At 43.4% G+C, this 21,547-nt stretch overlaps 1 long non-coding RNA gene and 1 pseudogene across 1 annotated transcript; one reads left to right on the top strand and one right to left on the bottom strand.

Annotated features, from left to right (window-relative positions):
• Window positions 1–7,821: 7,821 nt before the first annotated feature.
• LOC144151452 (uncharacterized) lies at window positions 7,822–10,749 on the bottom strand. Its single transcript, XR_013318878.1, has 2 exons — window positions 10,617–10,749; window positions 7,822–9,218 (listed from the first exon to the last, which is right to left on the bottom strand). It is a non-coding gene; the product is annotated as an uncharacterized LOC144151452 (long non-coding RNA).
• Window positions 10,750–13,627: 2,878 nt separating this feature from the next.
• Window positions 13,628–21,547, top strand: part of LOC144153383 (sodium-coupled monocarboxylate transporter 1-like) — a 101,018-nt pseudogene continuing 93,098 nt past the window's right edge.

The raw sequence follows: 21,547 nt of genomic DNA, 5'->3' as shown, positions 1-21,547 counted from the left end.
ATTACGTATCAGCCTCTCCGCATGCACATCGCCACTGTGGACGGCGTTTGAATATTTCCTAAATTCATTTCTTTATGTTTCCGCTAGCAATACACCAAACAAAGACCGTAATTTCTCGGCGCGAAGAATAGAGCCGCTGCCTGAGTAAATGTGCCTTTATTTTCGCTATTATAAGCCTATCTAGTACCTTCGAAATAAAATACAACGCACTGTGATCGTATCTTGTGCGTACGTCATGTGTGGGTCATACGTTCCGTTGATGAGTCGGCAAAGTGTACCCTTTTTGCTTCTGACACTATTTTATGCTCGTATGAGAAATAGAAACGTACTTCAATGATTCCGGAAATATTATAGCCCTTGTATGTTCTTTGTGTTCGTTCGGTGAATGCACCTACTCTCTTTTGCGGTGACTGTGCACGTTTTAAGCGATTCATTGAAATGCGAAGAATAACAAGATTTTCTCGGAAGCGTAATGATAAATAGTTCCCCGTACTAGCGACAGGGCACATGGGGTGTTTGCACTGCAATCTGGGCGAGCATTAGCGATCACGATGTGCCGCATATTATGTGGTTACAGCGAGTAAGAAAACCAAGAAAATGAAGGCGCTGCTACAAGGGCTGCCGCTTTTTTGTCTTCGTTCAATATGGCATTGTAACTATTGGTAATGACCTACATACTCGCCCTGATGTACACCTTGCTACAGATTAACACAAGTTCCGACATTGGCGAACACTGAAAGGGATAGCTCCCGCAACGTTGTAATTAAGACGAAGCCCACAAAATGCAACCCTAGAACGCCACGCATTGCCTGCATTTTGCAATCGCTCTTGTTTTATTTGTGTGTATTTTGGTCTCGGAGTTTTTAATGAACAAGTATAGTATGGATAGAAGCTTTACGGCGATTAAAGTGCATGACAGAAGCCTTTCCACAAGCAAGCCAACCAGGGTAGAAAATGAGAAACGGAAACTTCAGGTTTTGTTCACGCAATGAAAACGCTAAAAAACAGCGCTGAAGCTATCATTTTTGGCCCACGTTGCACGATAATTAATTCTTTAACAGCGTCCGATATTCATGTATTATAAATTAGTACGAAACTTTAACCCCGCAAGCAAGCAGGGGCCGATCATTTCGCGGATGTTTTTTTTTTCTATGGCAGCTCTGATTTGTTTTTCTCACGTCAAGAAAATGTGACATGAGTGATCCTCTGTTGCTCGTCTGGTTCCAGGGGCTATATAACGCCGGGCACCCGATATCCGATCGGGTTGATAGCCGGCGAAAAGCTGTTTTTTTAAAATGCGCCCGGCTGTAATTCACCGCTTCTCCGATCTTTTAGTACGTGGAAGTAGGTTTTCGTGCACTGATGCGGGATATTTCGGCAAACCTTCTTATGGTAATTCCAGCATTCAAAAGTGTAAAGTTCAGCAGGTTATCCCGGCGTGTTCTTGCAAAGAATACTGGGCCGCGGATACACTAAAGAAGGAATTTTGGGGAAGAAAACTGGGAATGACTCAGTAGAACACACACAATTCAAGCGGAATAAGCGAGGGTCTCCGATAAGGTAACACGCTTTATTACAATGGCCAGTGAGCGCAATAACACACTCCTAAGAAAAGAGAAACAGAATGTTACGGGAATGGCGTAGAGGTGCGTAAACTGTTGTTAACTTCACAATAAGGAGCATCAATCAATGGGCTGTTTTCTTACTTTTTCTCCAATTTGCGTCAGTGGGTACACCGAAAACGCTACGGCTGTGTCGAAATGGCGCTACCTAGAATTGAACAGGCCAAAACTTACAAAATAGTGCGAATAAAAAGTGAAGGAGTTTCGCAAACTGCGAACAGCCGCTAAGTTTTGCTTCCTTCTTGTGCTCACCATGACTGTAGCGCGTTGTGGCTTTAAAGTATATATGTAATTCTGGCGCTCAGAAAAAAACTTTCCGTAGTGTTAGTAGTGCCTAGTGCAGTTAAAGGTTTATTGAACAAAAAGAAGACTCAGTCGATGCCTAGTGGTGCCGCACATCTCCACTTCACCCCGCATCGCAAGTAAGTCACTCCATTATTAAGGTTCTTTTGCCAGTTTGGATTCTAGCCCTCACCTAAATGTCTAAATTGGCGGCAGAAATGCGAAAAAGATAAAGATACTTTCGTTTTGGACTTCCATTTCTTTCCGATCCTCTAAGACCCGAAAATATACTTGGAAGTCTCTTGATTTCACACTACAAATCAAAGAGGGGTTCAGAACAGGTAGCATAACAAAGAAAGCTGCAGGCGTCTTTTATTCGAGCGAAATAAAGTCGTAAGAAAATTTATAAACTTTATTAATCACCAACTTGCAGGTTTGTTGGTACTTTATCTTATTCATAAACAACTTCTTAAACACCACTGATGGACGCATGTCTTGCATGTCAATAAACAGAACAGTGCGTAAGGCTTGCATGATAGGAATATTCAACTTTATAATGCATCTATAAAAATTTGTTTTCAAGCAACATTGCTCCATTGAGATTTGGGCTACTATTCGCATAGTTTACGCCCTCAGCGGTAGATTTTGTGTCATCCGTGAACCTCGGGTCAGGGGTCTCCGAGATGGTCTCACAGCTTTTGTTGCCTTGGCCATTGCATATTTTTTTTTGTTACAATTGGAAGGTCAGTTTATTTGAGGAGGCCGCGTGCACGTATATCAATGTCAAACGTTTTTCCTGCGTTCTGAGCAGCCAGCTTGCTTTGGCGAAAGGCTATATTGCCCTTGATATATTTTTACTGCACACATAGCATATTCATTCGCAATTCGTTACAGATTTCTTCATTATTTTGCTTCGGTGTTAAAATGTGGTGCTTTAGTTTGGCTGCATTAGCTTGCTTTTACTGTGCATTGGAAAAAAGAACTCTTGTTCTTCGCTGGCAAATTATTTGAACTTTTTATTCAAAATACTTCGGTCGCAAGCATACTCCAAACATAAACAAAAGACAACACACTGTGTACGTCCATTTTTGTTTTCAACAGTGAAAACGGCATGGTAATGCAAGTATGAATACAATATTGTAAAGCGGTATATACTGCTCCTGTCGACGGTGCGTTTTTCAGAGCACTCTGCGAAAAACTACTGTAATTGTAAAATTGAAGACGCATAAAAATGGTGAAGCACGTTTAACTGTTGTGCAATCAGTTTCGCCATGGAAATATGTTACGCAGCATGAACGCTATGGCATACGGGCTGTTGCTTAGCAAGCCACGGCTTGTGGCAGCATTACGAGGCTCAATATAATGAGATAAACAAGCGTGGAGAATGCGGATGCCAGGAGACTTTTGTTTTCACTATTTAACCAGCTTAACTGCTATTTCAACCCTTAAAGTTGTCGCGTAATTACTTGCCAGATGGCCTGAAATACATTATTGGACATTTATTTTATATTAGAAAAAATAAATAAAGGCAGTCATCATTTATGAACCCGAAGGCATATCAATAGCACCGTAAATCTGACCTACTTTACATAGCGCCATATATAGTCACTGATAATTTCTGCCATAACAAACATTTCATGAGTCTTTTCTTCTTACTATTCAACTGCTTTAGGTGCTGTTTTAATCCTGAAAATGCCACATATATCATCCAACGGTCAAACACAAGGGGTGACGTTGCTTCTATGAAGGAGTTTCCACCAAGCGCTTCTCATGTTACTGGCAGGACTGGCTTCGTTTTAGGTCAGGGAGAAATGTCACGCTTGGAATTTTGCTGCTGCTGTCGAGGGATGATGCAGATAAGCATGCCAGGATTTGTGGCAGCATTATGAGACCAAATACCATTAGATAAGCAATCGAGAAGAAAGCTGATGCCATGAGTCTTTTGTTGTTACGATTCAACTTCTTTAGGTGCTGTTTTAAGCCTTAAAGTGCGGTCGAATAATAACCTGCCTGCCGGCCTGCAAAGGCTTATCGGAAATTTATTTTATGAAAGAAAAAGTGTACAGGGCAGCCGCCGTATATGAACCCGACTTCATATCAATAGCAGCGTCAATCAGGCCAGTTTTACATTGCCCTATATATAGGGTAACCGATAGTTTCTGCCACATATATCACTCAACAGCCAAACGCAACGCGTGACGTTGCTCCTATGAAGGCTTTCTACCAAGCTCTTTTTATGTTACTGGCGGGATGGGCTTCTCTTGAGGTCAGGGAGAAATGTCAAGCTTAGACTTTTGCTGCTCCTGTCGAGGGATGATGCAGATAAACAGATGCTGTGGCAGCATTATGAGGCCAAACAGTATGAGAGAAGCAATCGAGAACAAAGCTTATGTCAGGAGTCTTTTGTTCTTACTAAATAACTGCTTTAATGCTTTTTAAGGCCTAAAGTTCTGTCGCATAAGTACCTGCCTTCCTGCCTGCAAAAGCTTATGGGACATTTATTTTATGATAGAAAAGTGGACAGGGGCAGCCATCATTTATGAACCCGATTTCACATCACAAGCAGCGTAAATTCGGCCTGCTTTACACAGCCCTATATATATGGTCACCGATAGTTTCTCCCGCATATATCACCCAACAGCCAAATAAAACAGGTGGTGTTGCTCCTATTAAGGCTTTCTACAAACCACTTTTCATGTTACTGGCGGGACGCGCTTCGTTTAGGTTCAGGGAGAAATATCACGCGTAAAATTTTGCTGCTTGTGTTGAGGGATGATGTAAAGACATTGAAAGCGAAATTTACCGTGTTATGTACCCAAATTGAGCTCTATAGTTTGCGTCAATAAAAGTACGCGCGTCTGGTTGTAGACACAGAGAATAAGAAGGTAGATCTACGACCGGCCTTCACCGATGAACTGGTTCTCTTTTACAGGTTCCGTAGGAGTTGTTCTAACAAGGTCAATCATGTGCGATTCAGCTACCTTTGTGGAGTTATGTACCATTTTATTCACGGGTAACAGTGCGAGCGTTTTACGACTGACTGAAAGAGAGCAGCGAAAGACTGCAGCGGAATGGCTCTTATGTCACATGAATTGAAAGTACGTTAGAAAACTCAAACAAGATGTGATTAAAAGTAGCCTATTGTGTTTTCCATTTGGGTGTTATATTCCATATTTTAATGCTTACCAGACACGAAGAAAGCGCTTGTTCGGAAATAAGCGTATTATAAACCAATTGGCTTTATGTTGAAGGTCTACATAAATTTTCTGTCTAGGCAGCTCTCATTTGTACTGATGAAGGAAATCCAAGAGGATATTTCGAAATAATAGGCCCATGTAACACAGCGCATGTCCGGCAAACCGGTTTATCAGTTACACTAGTCAAGCGTGGCAGTTCAGTTCTCTTTTGGGGGTTGCTCGGGTATTGGGTGGAATATTGGACCACGAACTTGATGTGAGTCGAAAACCACGCCCTTAATTTATCAGATAAAAAGCTTGATCTCACCACGTACATTTTCTGATGTTGACAAATACATCATTAACAGCGATGGAGCAACAATTTGAGTATATTCCTCCATGTGTGGCATAACATGGTGCTGCGACAACACTATCGTATGCCTTGGTATATCCGCCATGAGTATGTTGTGGTGGCTAGTGAGGTAGACGTTTGAGAGATGTGTATTCACACGAATCTTAAAAAGCGCACTTCGTCGTCACCGACACCGTGACATACCAGAAGCGGCAGTCAGGAAAATTGAGTCTTCAGACCTCTTCTCACAAAATTCCTTCATCAGTATTTAAAGGGCAGTAAAGGAACCCAAAATGAATATGTGATAATTTAACAAATTTACGTTTTTTAGGTAAACTCCCGTAAACGTGCAGTTTTCCTGCCTAATAAACATATTTGACAGTTTTAGCATATCGTTACCGTGTTTGGGTTACCGTTTTCCGTGTTACCGAATGCCGGAGTTTCCATTTACCGATGAAAACAGTGAAACGGGGTTTGCGCAAACCGCACAGGGTTTGCGGTTTGCGTATTCTGGCTTACCGGCCGCCGTGGTACACAAAGCGACATCTAATGCATTAGTGTCGAAAGAAATCTCGCATAAATTTGTTGCTGACAGCTATATCCTTTTGTTTAAAGTAGCTCGAATGTTTCATTTTCCTTGTGAATCATTCACAATAACATTGTTAGTTTTGAGAATACTGTAGCGATTACTTGTATAGCTTTAAAAAGGAAAGTGATGTCGGTGGCGTCATCTAATCAGTACAGTGGGAATCAAGGAAAACTAGAATTTACGTCTGCGGTAAATACGCCGCCATGAAATGGGTAAAATAGGTTGAAATAATTTCTCAATAACCTACACTACCTCGCCCGGCACAATTACGGTGAAGCAAAAGCGCTTTGCGTGCTCAGAAACTTGCCTGCACTATTTGAGGCGGGCAAGGGTTAGAACGAGTAGGGGCGGCCATTTTGCTCACCCATGCTGAAAAAAAAAGGTTTGTCGTACTTCTGAGCACCATTTAACGAGAAAAATGTAATAAACAACATCAACTAATAACACAACTACCGGCTGTACCAAGCATCAAGCGTCGAACGCATTGCGTTTGCTGTATTCAAGACCGCTCAGGAACCGCCGTTCGGACAGTAAAGGCTGTGTGGTAAGTTACCGTTCACGGTAACTCGTCGCGCATGTGCAGTCGACTCCCGCAAACCCGGTAAACGGTAACGCAAACACGGTAACGATCTGCTAAAACTCTCTACTGGTGCATATTCGCGTAACACGTCACAAATGAATCCTATTTTTTTATTTTATGGAAATTTGGCAACGATGAAGCAAAATTTTTTTTTCACCTGTCGGGGCCTTCATAGCATTAGAAAGGAAGGTCCAAAATCTAAATAGTGTCTGTAGCAATCTCAGATGATTTTCTATAGCACCTTCTCTGTTTCAGCCTAAATTACTGCACGAAATCGAGTCTATAGTTGGATCTCTGACCTCTAACACTTGATACGCATGGCCAACGCATTGCTGGATTAAGCAATCTTGTGGCCATTCTGGCTGCTTTTCACACCCATTAGGAACGTCGGCTCGTCCCTTCCTGGACTTGAGACTCGTGTGTCTAATATTTACACTTGTTGCCGGAAGTGGGTACGCTGAAATTTTCTGAACAGGCGCCGACACCTGGGTGTTGGTCAGCCGCTTTGACAGTATGCGCCACGCAGCCACAATTGCCTCCTTTCCCCAACTCGGCACATTCCAAGCTTGTGAAACGAAGCGTATCGAAAAATTGCTGCGGTTTAGCTCAGCTAACCTTGGATATGCAATAAAAAAACTTGGCTTAGTTTGTTTGAATCTTGGTTTCGCTTCGTTAACTTTTTATGTAGCTGTGTTGCCGACCACGGCTCAACGTCGTTCGGTCCCGTGCAACGCTCACAAAAGGAGGCCCGCTTCGCTTTCATTCGCGGCGAACGCGGTGTTCTTCTTCGCCGGGAGCAAGATGAGTGACACAGCATAGAGAAATAAATACTGGTAAGAGTGGACACTCCCATAGAGCCCTGCGGCCGAATGACTGTACTGTAGTGTAGCGCACCGAGCGGACGGAGAGCCAAACTACTAACCATACTTTCGTTCACTTTCGGTTTCGGTTTCGCGGACACCGATTTTGGCGGGTAGTTTGAAGGACTGGAAAGCGCTGCTCACGGCGACGGGCATCGGTACAGTATTCGGACGCTTTCATGCAATAATTAGTGTTTATTTGAATAAATCATTCTCAGGCTTAATGCCCGTATGCTTTTACAAAAAAAAAAAAACCTTTTTCTGAAAACGTGAAATTGCAATTTACAGTACCACTCACACTTGGTTAAGAATTCTGTCGCGTGTTCAAATGTTGCCGAGACACATAAAAGAGACGCATCATAAATGAAGAAATATTTATTGCATGGCACTAAACGGAACAAGTTCAAATTGTCATCATTCTTTGCAACACACATATAATAATAAACAGTGAGTAATACACAACAGAGACAATACACAGTAGTGACAGGAAAATACGTTTCCAGGAAAGAAAAAAAAAATGCACAAGTAAAGGTATCACAACCACACAAAGGATTTTTTCTCCACGGTAATTGAAAATGCAGAAAACCCAGAAACTCAGCCATCCACAGGTTTACTTGTATCTACGACACCCTCAGACTCTGTGCGCTGTTGCAGTCATACAAAAATATCAACCATAACATAATCTAGACACTCGGATACTTGCAACTGTTTACAACCACTATCTCCGCAGATAATTTTCTTAGTCTGGCAATTTCTCCAGTTAGGATGTGAAAGAAGGGAAAAACTTTGGCTTTGATGGCGTTGCTTATTTGATGAACGCTAATGAGATCTATTGCCTCGGGGCAACTCCAAATCAGTAGCAGGAATTGAACAGAAATCCCATTTATGTGGAGATGCACACGCAAAAGGTTAAGAGGAAAAAAATCAACTTCCTATTGGTTCCTTGCAAGGGTGCATTTTCCCAAGAAGCCGGGTTACCTTCCGAAAGCGTTGCCTTCCCAGTAAAGGCAAAGGGCCAGGCGGGGATATTTTAGGTACGTGCACGTAGTCAACCGACAGGTTCCAGGCTCGATTAAGGCACACAAATTCATGCCTTCCGCTGTCAATACGAACAGTCTAATATAAAAAACAGGGAAGCAGTATATGCTTCTCGTGTATGAGACAATGGTGGCACATTACAGAATCCCATAAGCATTTGACAACGTAGGTCCCAACATGGTTCTCTTCATCTAGGCCAGTCCGACAACAGGCAGCACGTATGGTGACAAACGACATTTAGCATGACCTCTTACCCTGGCAGTCTTCATAATGTAAAAGGGTTTTTGTGAATGTACTGTTTTCACAATATTACAACTAGCAGCAACAATAACTTGCGAGTGGAGTTTGGAGACTGTATACGCTGTTAGTGGTTTTAATGATATGAGGCATGCCAGTGATAAAAAACCGTTTGTTCCTTGAGTCAACGATAGTCTTTTCAGTGGTCACGCCTTATTGAGTGCCGATACTTGCGTTAGATTTTAGGTGCTATTGGCAAGGTTCAGTAGATGGAATACAGTTGCGGTATCCATCAGAAGCATCAATAAGGTAGCAAGAAGCATTGCAGGCAGTCATCAATACAACTGAATAACTCTGGGAGAACAGTTGGCACGGCCACTTTTGTGAGTCCTGTGAGGGCAGGATCCATGAAGTGCTTGAACCATGTTTGGTATGACGAATGCAGCTGGCTGGTTGGCTCTGTCTTGAGGGCACCTGTAGACCTGCACAGGTGATAGGTGATATAGTAGACAAACTGCTTGCAATGACAGATGATATGCGAATAGTCTGTAAATTTCACTGCAACTAGTATTCAAGTATTGCCTCCAGTGCATGCCACCTATTTAAAACACAAGTTCTCTTATTCTATTCAGCAATCATGCGGTCAAGCTATTAGCAACACTTAAAATATGGGTCTTTGTAATTTCGCAACACTGGTTGCAATGCAATGCAATTCACCTATTGTTTGGGTTAACAAGAATGATAACGCTGCTCACATAGCCTGAATCCCTTTGTCTTTTTTTGTAAAATCAGGACGAAGAGCGAGAGCGAGCTGAACGTTAAACAAACCTGTTGCCCCACGGGCTCGCGAAAGAAACGCATCCCGAGAACGGGCACCTGGCGAAAGTATATTTGGGCGCTGTGTGGGCACCATGGCAAGCAGCAGTGAGCGTCGTACTGAGTACTACTGACCGCTAAAGGCCATGCCTTAAAAAGATATGACAAGAAACACACAGTTCCGACTGAATAGGTGAAATCTGCGCAATACGTGTTTAATGAAACTAGCCAAAATATGACCTGAAAAAAGAGAGCAAACGCTTGAAGAAACGGCAAGTGTGGAACAGTTGTATGCAATGCCTGCGATACCGGAATTGATATACGATGTAGAACGAAGACCATATTTGAAGGTTTCAATGCACTGCGCGCTCACCCCGCCTCGAGCAAAGCTGTTATCTGCCGACGAAAGACGCGTTTTTACCGTACCTGGCGCGCCAAAGCGAAGCGACGAGCGCGCGTTATCGGCGTCGGCGAGCGGGTTCGCTTTGTACGCAGGCAGCTTGGTATGCACCCATGTGTAAAACTTACGATGAGTGTACGGCTGCTGGTTATGCCCAGATAAGCCAAATTAATGCAGATACGGCTACTTCGCCGTGTACGTTAGCCCGGACGGCTTTGCAGCGCATCACGGCCATAATAGCAGTAACAGTTGGCCAAGCTAGCAATGGCTAGCTAGTATAATACAACGCAGCCTGCGGCTCACGTAATTCAGTGCAGCGACAGCGCACAACGCCTGCTTCGCCTACGGACCGCCGGCCGGCCGGCCACTTCCGCAACTCACAGCCGTCGTTCGCGGCACGTAAAACGCTACGTGCGACGACGGGCGCGTACCGCTGGCTTCCCTCAGCGTTAGATAAAACGGCACAACCAGCCTAAAATACCATTACGTCCAGCTAAAAAATGGTGTCTTACGCCTTTCCGGGGCGTTTCCAAAGCGCTTATCTTAAAGACGCAGCACTAGCTATGCCTGATTCCCTGAGGTTACGCAGTGCTCGCAGCGTTTGCAGTACAAGGAAACGTAAATATGATACGCCACACCAGCACTTTAAAAAAGAAAGTCTCACCTTTCGTTCAGGATGCAAAACCGATGTCGCAAATAAAGCGCTAGGCGTTTCCTTCTCAACAACAGAGGTTAGCACGAGGCTGCAGAAACGCACGTGCAAACGCTGCCGAAAGACCCAAATGGCGGCTTGCGCTTGCGGCTTGGCCAGGCTTGGCGCAAAGAAGCCAAAAAAATTTACATGACAGCCATTCAACTTATTACACAAATAAAAATGTGAAGTCTAATGTGCAACAAAATTTTAAAAGTATAATATTGTGTGTTAGCTTAATTTTAAATATATAGTTTTTAACAACTTGCGCCGACTGCCGGACGGCGCACGAATCAGTCCACTCGGCCGCGATAAGCCCGTGTGTCCACTCTTCTAATTTTTTATTTCTCTATGGACACAGCCCGAAACGACCCAGCGGCGCATTCGTGTTCGTCGCCTGCCGATAAGCTGAGATCCCGTGACTGCACGCCGCTCAGCTGAGGCGTTGAGCAGAACGACTGAAAACGGGGCCTTGTGGAGCGTCAACAGCGGGCCAGGCGAATAACGCCATGCGCTTCAAGGGGTCTGTCGGAGGGGAGATTTCTGAAGTCAAAAGGGGAATTTCCGCATCCGTGATGAAACCGGTGGACGAAGGTAGTGAAGTTTTGCTTCATAAACGGTTCAAAAGCGGCCCTCACTAGGCCTTGCACGAACAAAATGCCGGCAAGCGGGCAAGAAGCAAGATGAAAGTGAGAATGGCGGGCTATCCACCACAAAAATGAAGGAAGCTCACACTAACGCGTATGACTTGAAGGTAGTGAAGCTGTACGCAAACTTCCCAACTATCATGACGGTTTAGGTCAACTACTGACATCAATTTGCTTCTTCTTCGCTGCCGCAACGACCTTTACCCCATCATTGTTTCTATAGGTGTGGGCTTCCCTATTTTTTGTGGAAGGTATAATCATTGGAAATCACCTTGGAGGGGCGTACGCTGTGACGTGCCTTTCGCGTTCCAAGAAAGTTTACCTACAATGGCGGCCAAACCTGGATTTCGCTTGCCAATCTTGTCCAATCTCCAAAGTGGATGTGTTTGGCTTGCTAACGTGCGCCGATGAGCCTGGGCGTCGCAGCGAGGCGCGGACAAGAGAGCGCTAGGCATTTTCTAGGTTTTGTAACTGCCCTGCATTCGCCAGGAAGACCGCGCAGGCGTGCCCGCATTCAGCAGTTTCTTGGTATTTTTAATTGCGGACAAGGAAAATTACGATACGCTTAAGAGCTTCGCTCTTAAAAAAATAGTGGCTCCTGGGGCGAAAAGCTTTCCGAAGAAATTGCGAACTGTTCGCCCATAAAGTTCGTACGGCCAACGCGAGAAAGTTGCTGCGGTGGGTGTCGCATACGTGCAACAGGTGTCCGACCACCTGAAGAAGGTAAGTTGTATGTGTGAAGTGCCGGTGGTATTCTCGGCCCCTGAGAGGGCAGTGGGTATAGATGTGTCCCAAACATCAAAATAAAGCTCGTGGGTAGCACGATGAAGGTGGTGTATGCGATCCTTATGTCGTGCAACTTGTGCGTCGTACCGCAAACCAGTTGTGGCAGCACGAGTACTACGCAGCTACGAATGCGCAAATGGGGATGGCCACCTCTTTGACCAGTGTCTAAGTGCGGCTTTACGCATAATTTTATGCAGTCGTGCGACCTGTTTAGATCATTAGCTCAAACGGGTAGAGAGCTATTTAAAGCCTTCATGATCAACGCGTTAGGAAACGTTATAGAACAGAACCGTCCTTGACATTTTTAGCAAAAAATTCAACTTTTCGTAGAGCATGTGCCCAATGAGTATCTTTGATGGATGATGGCTGTGTACACCCGTGCGAAGGGCACTTTATGAGATAAGGCCACGCGATATGCTTGTGCTTGTTGATTGTGACAAGACAGTAATTGCAAGGCTGATGAATGATGAGTTCATTTTGTTTGATCAACGACGCCTGTATAACATTGCCTATCGGGTAAGCTGATAATAGCCAAAAAATCCCTTTTCTGTTGCGTCTCTGTGCCCTTCTCTGCTGGGCAGGATTTCCGCGTGCCGGCCTGCGTCGTGTCTACGGCGCATCGATGCACGCACGTCTCCTCCTTACTGTGACGCTCGCATCGAGGCATTGTAGTAGTGTCCGCTCGGCAGCGGTGCTGCACGAAGAATACACGAAACGATTTGCGGGATCTCTCGAGCCTTCGCAAGGTGGCGGTGCTCAGCATCGATGTTTCGAGCCCATGTGACACCTAGTTTCTCAGCTTATCCGTGGTGTGGATTCCGCCGGTGGACATGACACAGGCGTCCCTACTGCCCCATTGGAAAGTGCTTGAAGCAGCAGGCAATTTTATGCAGGCAATAAAGAAAACAATGTTTATCAGGCGGGGTTGGTTTTAGCGAACATGTGCTTCTTTTTATCTTGCCTTGGTTCATGTACGTATGCCCGTGTTTTCTCCTCTGTTTTGGCTAATTGATGTTGAAGTCTGGCGGGTGCTTTGTCGTCCTGTATAATTTTCCCTCGCACCAATAAATTAGAAAGTAGCACAAAATAAAAGAACTTTTCTTGAATATTTTAAGACAAACACATGAGTTTCATCGTGACCAAATAAGGCGGGCTCGACAGGTTTGCCAGCTAACAAAAAGTGGACAGTTTTTCGCGTTGTTAAAGCAATGTATTTTCTGGCGCGGTTACAAGAAAAAAAAAGAAGTCAACAAAGTCCAAACACCCCATACACAAATTCCAAGGCAGAAGGTGCTAAACAACGCATTTGGTGTAACACAAATCAGGAAGAACAAAAAGTGACCTAGAAAGCACAAAAAGTATGAGTATAAGGCAGTGAAACAAATGGTCTTATATTTCTACCAGGCAATAGCTACGTCGCAAAAGTGTACAGTTATGAAAACTGTTATACACTTTCTGCGTCATGGTGTGCCCGAAGTTGCTTACCATATGCATGAATTGGAGGTTAATTCCGAGATTCAACCAAGGTGATCAAGAAAGCGGCGGAAAGTGATGCAAGCCATCGAGTACATGCTCTTCGGTATTCTGATTTTGGACAATTTCTCACTGGGTTTGTACTTCTCCTTCCGGAAGTCACCTTCTCGCTCCGCACGCGTATCAACTGCAGAAGATGTCTTTCTTGGAAGTCGGGCGCTGAAGATGCTTTCATTGGCACTCTCATCAGTCGTCTCGGTGTACTCGTCCGCAGGACTGATAGCCTTCCCGGCTCATTTCTATGCCTACGGAATGCACCTTGCTTGGTGTAGCTTGACACCGTTCTTTTACCTGCCGTTAGCCATGTGCGTATTTGCGCCTGTGCTGTACAAGAGCGGTATCACATCAATATTCGAGGTTTGTATCCCACAAACATTGTTTTAGCACTTCGTGCAGCACCAGCATGTTTTCCGTTTTCTGTTTTTTTAAACCTTAAAGAACAGCAGTGGCGTTCTCTTTTACCATGTCAAAAAATGAGAGCAAGTTCCTTAGTTAGTACCTGACCCTTAGCACGTCAACTGTCAATTCGTTTTATTGCAACACCGCAGACTATGCTTCCGCTTGTCAGGTACTTTGCAAAAAAATACGTGTCCACATTGTAAAAAAAATACGTGTGCGAAGCCCCAAACCGGGTGATCGCCGAGGCGATCGAAACAAAAAACAATCTTGCGTCAGTGTGAAAACTAGCGGATTCTGCACCATCTGGACACATGCGGAAAAGCTTCTGAGATGCCGAATTACGTACGAATTGCAGAATATTCTACAGCAGCTTGTTCTTCCGGGAGCTTAGCTTCCTAGAAGAAAAAACTGCCGTTGTGTTATGGTCCTAAAAGAATGAGCGCAGGTCACACACCAGGGGTCATTGTGTTTACAGGCTTTGTGCGGTAGTTTATTTCGAGGTTATAGCTGTTGCGCCGAAGTAGATGATACAGCGCCACTCAAGAATTTTTTTGCACTCTCCTGTGTCCTTACATAGAAAACAATCATCATTGTAACCGCAGTGCCCTCATTTTGAGGGTGCTAGTTGGCTAAGTAAATGTATTCAATGAGACATAAAATGCAATATTTTGATTTTCAAACGTCCAATACGACTGAACACAGAAATACCCATTTATTTTTGTACGGATGAGGTTTTTTTTCAGGCTGATTTATAAATATACCAAAAATCAACAAAAAACTTCAAATCGGTCTATATTGGGTTGTTTTATGTCATGGAGCTTTATTACATCGATCTTTATATTGTCAGGTAGCCAACAAAGATGCAGGGTTCTTTCAGGAAACAAGGTTTATTAGAGACAGTTGCGCTGCGCATAAAACAAAGAGTAAACAGAGGCGGTCAAGAAGGGATATGCAAAGCGGCCACCACAGTAGATCGTCGGTTAGTTGAATGCCACGGCATTCGAACTGCGAGCAATTATCTCCGCGTTTTTTCTCCTGGAAATATCGAATTCTATCAGGAACTTTGGCGATCGAAAACAAATTTTGTCTAGTCACGATGGGTGAAATACTCTCCCTATTAGGTTCGAATGGCATTTACGGCATACAAAAAAAGAGAAAACACGCGCTCCGCTTCAAACGCAGATTAGACGACCGGGTGCTGCCAGGCACTGACAACAAAACACATAAGCAAACAAAAATAAACGAATGGTTCGCGGCAAAATCAATTCCAAGGCAGTACTATATCGTACCTTATCTCAAGCATAAGAAAAAGCGTTGGATGCTTATAGGTTTTCAAGGAAACCCGACTATTTTTGTGGGGATATCTGGCTTAGCCAAGAAAGCCTACAATGGTCGTAGCTTCTCGGAATAGCTGCATTTTTGGTCCAAAGGCCCTTACAGATGAAGATGACGTATGATGAAGATAATCAATCAATCAATCAATCAATCAATCAATCAATCAATCAATCAATCAATCAATCAATCAATCAATCAATCAATCAATCAATCAATTATTTGCGTGCCCAGGAACAGCCGGGGGGGCCTTTGTGCTGGCGCACGGAAACAGAAACACACGAAACATAATGTACACATCTCTCAAATACAAAATAAAATGCAAAATACAAAAATAATAATAATAATAATAATAAAAAACGAAAGGATAGCTTATGTCAAAGTTACGGAATGAAAGTCATTTAAGTGCATGAACTCAAGGATAAAAGACAAATGCAGAATAAGAAAAGTTGGCAGTTACGCCAATACAAACTCACAGACATGTTTGCGAAACAGAGTAGGGCAATCATTAAATATATCAAGGTAATCCGAGTACCGATTGTACGTGCATTGCAGTCGGAACACAGGGCACAAGACACGCAGACAATTGGGGTTGCAAAAGGTATCATGTTTCCTGGTCCACTTTTGCGGCACATAAAGACGAACATGTTGTAGCAGCTCACCACAAGACACTATGCCGTGCATAATTTTAAAGAGGAAGAGAATATCAGCCTTGTTCCGCCTGGAAGTTAAGCATGATAGCGTCAATGAAGAGGGCGATCCAGGGTTATAATTACTACTATCGCCAAAGCGATAGTTGAAGATAAATATGAACTTATTTAGGACCCTTTCTACAAGCTTACGGTTTGTTTTGCTCGTGCTTTTCCAGACAACAGATGCATATTCAAGCTGAGGACGACATATAGTTGTGTAGAGCTTGAGAAGAGAAATCGGCTCCTTGAACTCCTTGGACACGCGACAGACAACGCCAAGCGATCGAAGAGCTCTACGAGTAATTACCTGAATATGTGGAGAGAAGCTCAGTTTACTGTCGAAAGTGACGCCTAGGTCATTAACCTCTACCACACGTGGGAATAATTCACCGTTGATGTTATAGGGAAACAAGATGTTGTCAGTCTTTCTTGTGTATGTCATTACCTTAGTTTTAGATGTATTAATGAGGAGTTTGTTGCATGAGCAGCAATGCGAGAAGGACGAGATTGCTCTCTGGAGAGCGGAACAGCTGGCAGAGTTGGAAACACATTTAAATATTTTTACATCATCGGCATATAAAAGAAAATTACAATCATTAAATATTGTCGCGACATCATTTATAAAGATGAGAAGAGAAGTGGCCCGAGAACTGAGCCCTGAGGGACACCACTGGTGACCTCATAGGAAAGAGAAGACTGTCCATTTACATGAACGAAACATGACCTATCACAGATAATTGCATATAAGAGATATCAGGGATGATTGTATATCAGGCTCAGATAGTTTTTTGGCTAAGAGCTTGTGGCAAATAATAATAATAATAATAATAATAATAATAATAATAATAATAATAATAATATTAATAATAATAATAATAATAATAATAATAATAATAATAATCAATCAATCAATCGTTTATTAACGTGCCCAAGAACAGCCGGAGGGCCTTTGTGCTAGCGCACGAAGAAAAAAGAAAGAAAAAACAGGCAATGTAAGATAGATGCCAACGCCACACAGGTAGTGCAATTAAAGGACAGCGATACTGACACACACACACAAAAATTACACACAGTCGTACACCAGAATATACATGCACCCACAGAAATAACAAACACACACATACACACAAAAGCAAGTACAGTGCCTTGCAGTAAGGCATGTGACATCACGCCAGTGGTCGTCATACACAGATAATTTCAAAAATATACATAAATGTTAAAGTTTGGTTGCACGGAAACGGAGTGAATCAAGATAGCTTATATGTAAGAAAAGGAGCATGGAAGGAATGTACATGTAAAGAAAACCAGACATGGAATAAGGGGAATATATAAAAAAGAAAGTCTTTTGTTGTCATCACATCATGCTCAAATGACCGCGTGTGAACCGAGGATAAAAAAGGTCACTTACATGACAAGCTCACAGACGTGTTTGCGGAACTGTGTGGAGGAATTATTAAAATGTCTAAATATTCGTTGTACCGATTGTACGTACACTGGAGGCGAAACAAGGGGCACAAGCTACGCAGACAGCTCGGATTAAAGAATGTGCGTGTCTTCGGGTGGATTTTTGCGGGACATGGAGTGCAACATGTTGCAGAATTTCACCACAAGACACTGTGACGTGAACGATTTTGTATAGGAAAAAAAGATCAGCCTTAATACGTCTGGAGTGTAAGCAGTCTAGTATCGGTACAGAGAATGACCCAAAATTGTTATGGCTAGCGAAGCGATGATTGAAGATAGAGATAAACGTTTTCTGGACACTTTCAATATGCATACAGAGTGTTTTGCATGCGCTATTCCATACCACAGAAGCATACTCGAGGTGCGGACGACAAATAGTCGTGTACAGCTTGAGAAAAGAGCCCGGCTCCTTGAACTCCTTTGATAAGCGACATATAACGCCAAGAGATCGGAGGGCCCGCCGAGTGACCTCCCGGATGTGCGGGGAGAAGCTCAATTTACTGTCGAAATTAACACCAAGATCCTTAACCTCCCCAACACGTGGTAGTGCTTCACCGTTAATGTTATAGGAAAACAATATACTGTCAGTTTTCCTAGTGTAGGCCATTACCTTAGGTTTTGATGTATTGATAAGGAGTTTGTTGCGTGAGCACCAATCTGAAAAAGACGTGATCGCTCGCTGGAGAGCGGAACAGCTTGCGGTGTTTGAAACAGCCCTAAATATTTTGACATCATCAGCATATAGGAGAAAGTGACAATCATGAATTACTGAGGAAACATCATTTATAAAAATTGAAAAAAGAAGTGGCCCCAGAACAGATCCCTGAGGGACACCACTTGTGGCCTCGTAGGAGAGGCAAGACTGCCCGTTTGCATGCACGAAGCATGACCTATCCGATAAATAATTACATAAAAGGGATGTGATGGATGTTTGTAAATCGAGGTGACACAGCTTTCTAGGTAATATATCATGGCAGACGACATCAAAGGCCTTGCTCAAATCGAAGTAGACGACATCGAGTTGTCCTCTTCCCTGCACAGCTTCCGAAGCATGCAGCATAAAATTTACAAGATTAGTGGTGGTCGATCTCCCAGCGAGAAAGCCGTGTTGCTGAGGTAATAGTATAGTTTTTACGCTGAAAAAGAGTAGTGTATGTAGTACAGTCTCAAAGAGTTTTGAAGCGGCGCAGAGAATAGAAATCGGGCGGTAGTTTGTGGGGTCTAACTTTGACCCTGACTTAAATATAGGAACAACCCGCGCAGTCGTCCAACGAGTAGGGAACTTACCGGTATTGAGTGACGTTCGAAATATTCGCGCCAAGACCGGAACAAGAAGATCCCCAAACGCCTTCAGTACTGCCGAAGGAATGCCATCAGGGCCGCACGAAAATGAGGGCTTAACTCGCTTTAGAGCTCTTGATACAAGACTTTCCGAAATAAAACATTCTGAGCTTTTATCATACCCCGGAAACACTTAAAGGGGGCAGGCTGCACTTTTATTAATTCTGAACTGAATTGTTGAGCAAAAGCATTAGGAACGTCAGGAATGCTGTCACCCCTCTTGTCAATGAGGTTAATATCTCCAGGGTTGTTTTTGGAAGCTTGTGCACGGACATGACCCCAGAAAGCTTTAGCATTGCGCGGCGCATCTGCTTCAACCGCGGCAATATAACTGGACCTATCGCGCTTAAGCAGATTTTTACAATGCGACCTGAGTTGACGAAACTCGCTCTGCCACCTCTCTTGGCCAGTATTTTTTGCTTGTTTGTGAGCTCGATTCTTTCTACCAAGGGCTTTTCTTAGTTCAGATGAAAACCAGTACGGATAATTGCTACTTTTTTTAGTTTTTTTGGGTGCAAATCTGCTAAAGCCATCGTGAAGTACTTCGGTGAAAAAATGTCATTTCGTCTGCGTCATTGAGAGTGTCCAATGGTGACCAATCCGTCTCAGCAAGGAAGTGAAACAAGCCAATATAGTCCCCACGAGCGAAGTTGTAACCACGGACGCCTGGTGGGTTGACGGGAGGACTGTGGTGGGCAAGGGATACCTTAGAAATTGAAATGAGTGAGGGGGGGTGGAACCTGTCTGGTTTTACGAGGTCAATGTAACTACGCGACACCTCCACGTGTTCCATGTTAGTAAAAGACAAGTCCAAAACGTTTCCACACCGATTCCTAATGAAGTTGCATTGCTGTAACGAAGTGAAAGAAATAAAATCTAGCAAAATTGCACACTTCTGTGATATCGGATGGGACGCCCGATCAACCAACTGAGTTTCCAATGCAATGCCGGGTGCGTTAAAGGCACCAGTTATTAGAAAATCGTGATCACTGTGATAGGTTACAACATTTTCTATTGAATTTAGGGTATGTTTGAAGTCAGTGGCATTTGTCTCGGGTGGTATGTAGTAAGTACATAGTAAGAGGCGTTTGCCCCGAGAGCAAAGCACCTCTAACCAGATAGACTCAGTTTCCAATTGAAGCTCCAGGCGCCGTTTACATTTAATCGAATCGTGTAGGGCAACCAAAACGCCACCTCCCCGTTGTTTGCCGCACGAAGGGTCACGGTCATGCCGAAATACTTGGTAGTTTGGGGGAAAGAAGGAATTAGAGCTAATTTCCGGGAACAGCCAGGTTTCTTTAAGAATTATTACTGGAAAGCAAGAAGAAACTACATTAGAAAAAAATTCGGCAGATTTAGTACGTAGCCCACGGACATTTTCGTAGAAAAAATCAAAACTGCAGTTACTCGCCATCAAAACGGTGTTCCTCGACATAATAATAATAATCAATCAATCAATCAATCAATCATTTATTTGCGTGCCCAGGAACAGCCGGGGTCGGCCTTTGTGCTGGCGCACGGAAACAGAAACACACGAAACATAATGTACACATCTTTCAAATACAAAATAAAATACAAAATACAAAAAGAAACGAAAGGATAGCTTATGTTGAAGTCACGGAATGAAAGTCATTTGAGTGCATGAACTCAAGGATAAAAGACAAATGCAGAATAACAAAAGTTGGCAGTTACGCCAATACAAACTCACAGACATGTTTGCGAAACAGAGTAGGGCAATCATTAAATATATCAAGGTAATCCGAGTACCGATTGTACGTGCATTGCAGTCGGCACACAGGGCACAAGACACGCAGACAATTGGGGTTGCAAAAGGTATCATGTTTCCTGGTCCACTTTAGCGGCACATAAAGACGAACATGCTGTAGCAGCTCACCACAAGACACTATGCCGTGCATAATTTTAAAGAGGAAGAGAACATCAGCCTTGTTCCGCCTGGAAGTTAAGCATGATAGCGTCAATGAAGAGGGCGATCCAGGGTTATAATTACTACTATCGCCAAAGCGATAGTTGAAGATAAATATGAACTTATTTAGGACCCTTTCTACAAGCTTACGGTTTGTTTTGCTCGTGCTTTTCCAGACAACAGATGCATATTCAAGCTGAGGACGACATATAGTTGTGTAGAGCTTGAGAAGAGAAATCGGCTCCTTGAACTCCTTGGACACGCGACAGACAACGCCAAGCGATCGAAGAGCTCTACGAGTAATTACCTGAATATGTGGAGAGAAGCTCAGTTTACTGTCGAAAGTGACGCCTAGGTCATTAACCTCTACCACACGTGGGAATAATTCACCGTTGATGTTATAGGGAAACAAGATGTTGTCAGTCTTTCTTGTGTATGTCATTACCTTAGTTTTAGATGTATTAATGAGGAGTTTGTTGCATGAGCAGCAATGCGAGAAGGACGAGATTGCTCTCTGGAGAGCGGAACAGCTGGCAGAGTTGGAAACACATTTAAATATTTTTACATCATCGGCATATAAAAGAAAATTACAATCATTAAATATTGTCGCGACATCATTTATAAAGATGAGAAGAGAAGTGGCCCGAGAACTGAGCCCTGAGGGACACCACTGGTGACCTCATAGGAAAGAGAAGACTGTCCATTTACATGAACGAAACATGACCTATCACAGATAATTGCATATAAGAGATATCAGGGATGATTGTATATCAGGCTCAGATAGTT

This window comes from Haemaphysalis longicornis, unplaced genomic scaffold (assembly GCF_048455015.1).
Source record: "Haemaphysalis longicornis isolate Haplotype H1 unplaced genomic scaffold, Haemaphysalis longicornis Haplotype H1 scaffold_9, whole genome shotgun sequence".
Classification (NCBI taxonomy): domain Eukaryota; kingdom Metazoa; phylum Arthropoda; class Arachnida; order Ixodida; family Ixodidae; genus Haemaphysalis; species Haemaphysalis longicornis.
This window is presented reverse-complemented; position numbering and strand designations above follow the sequence as displayed.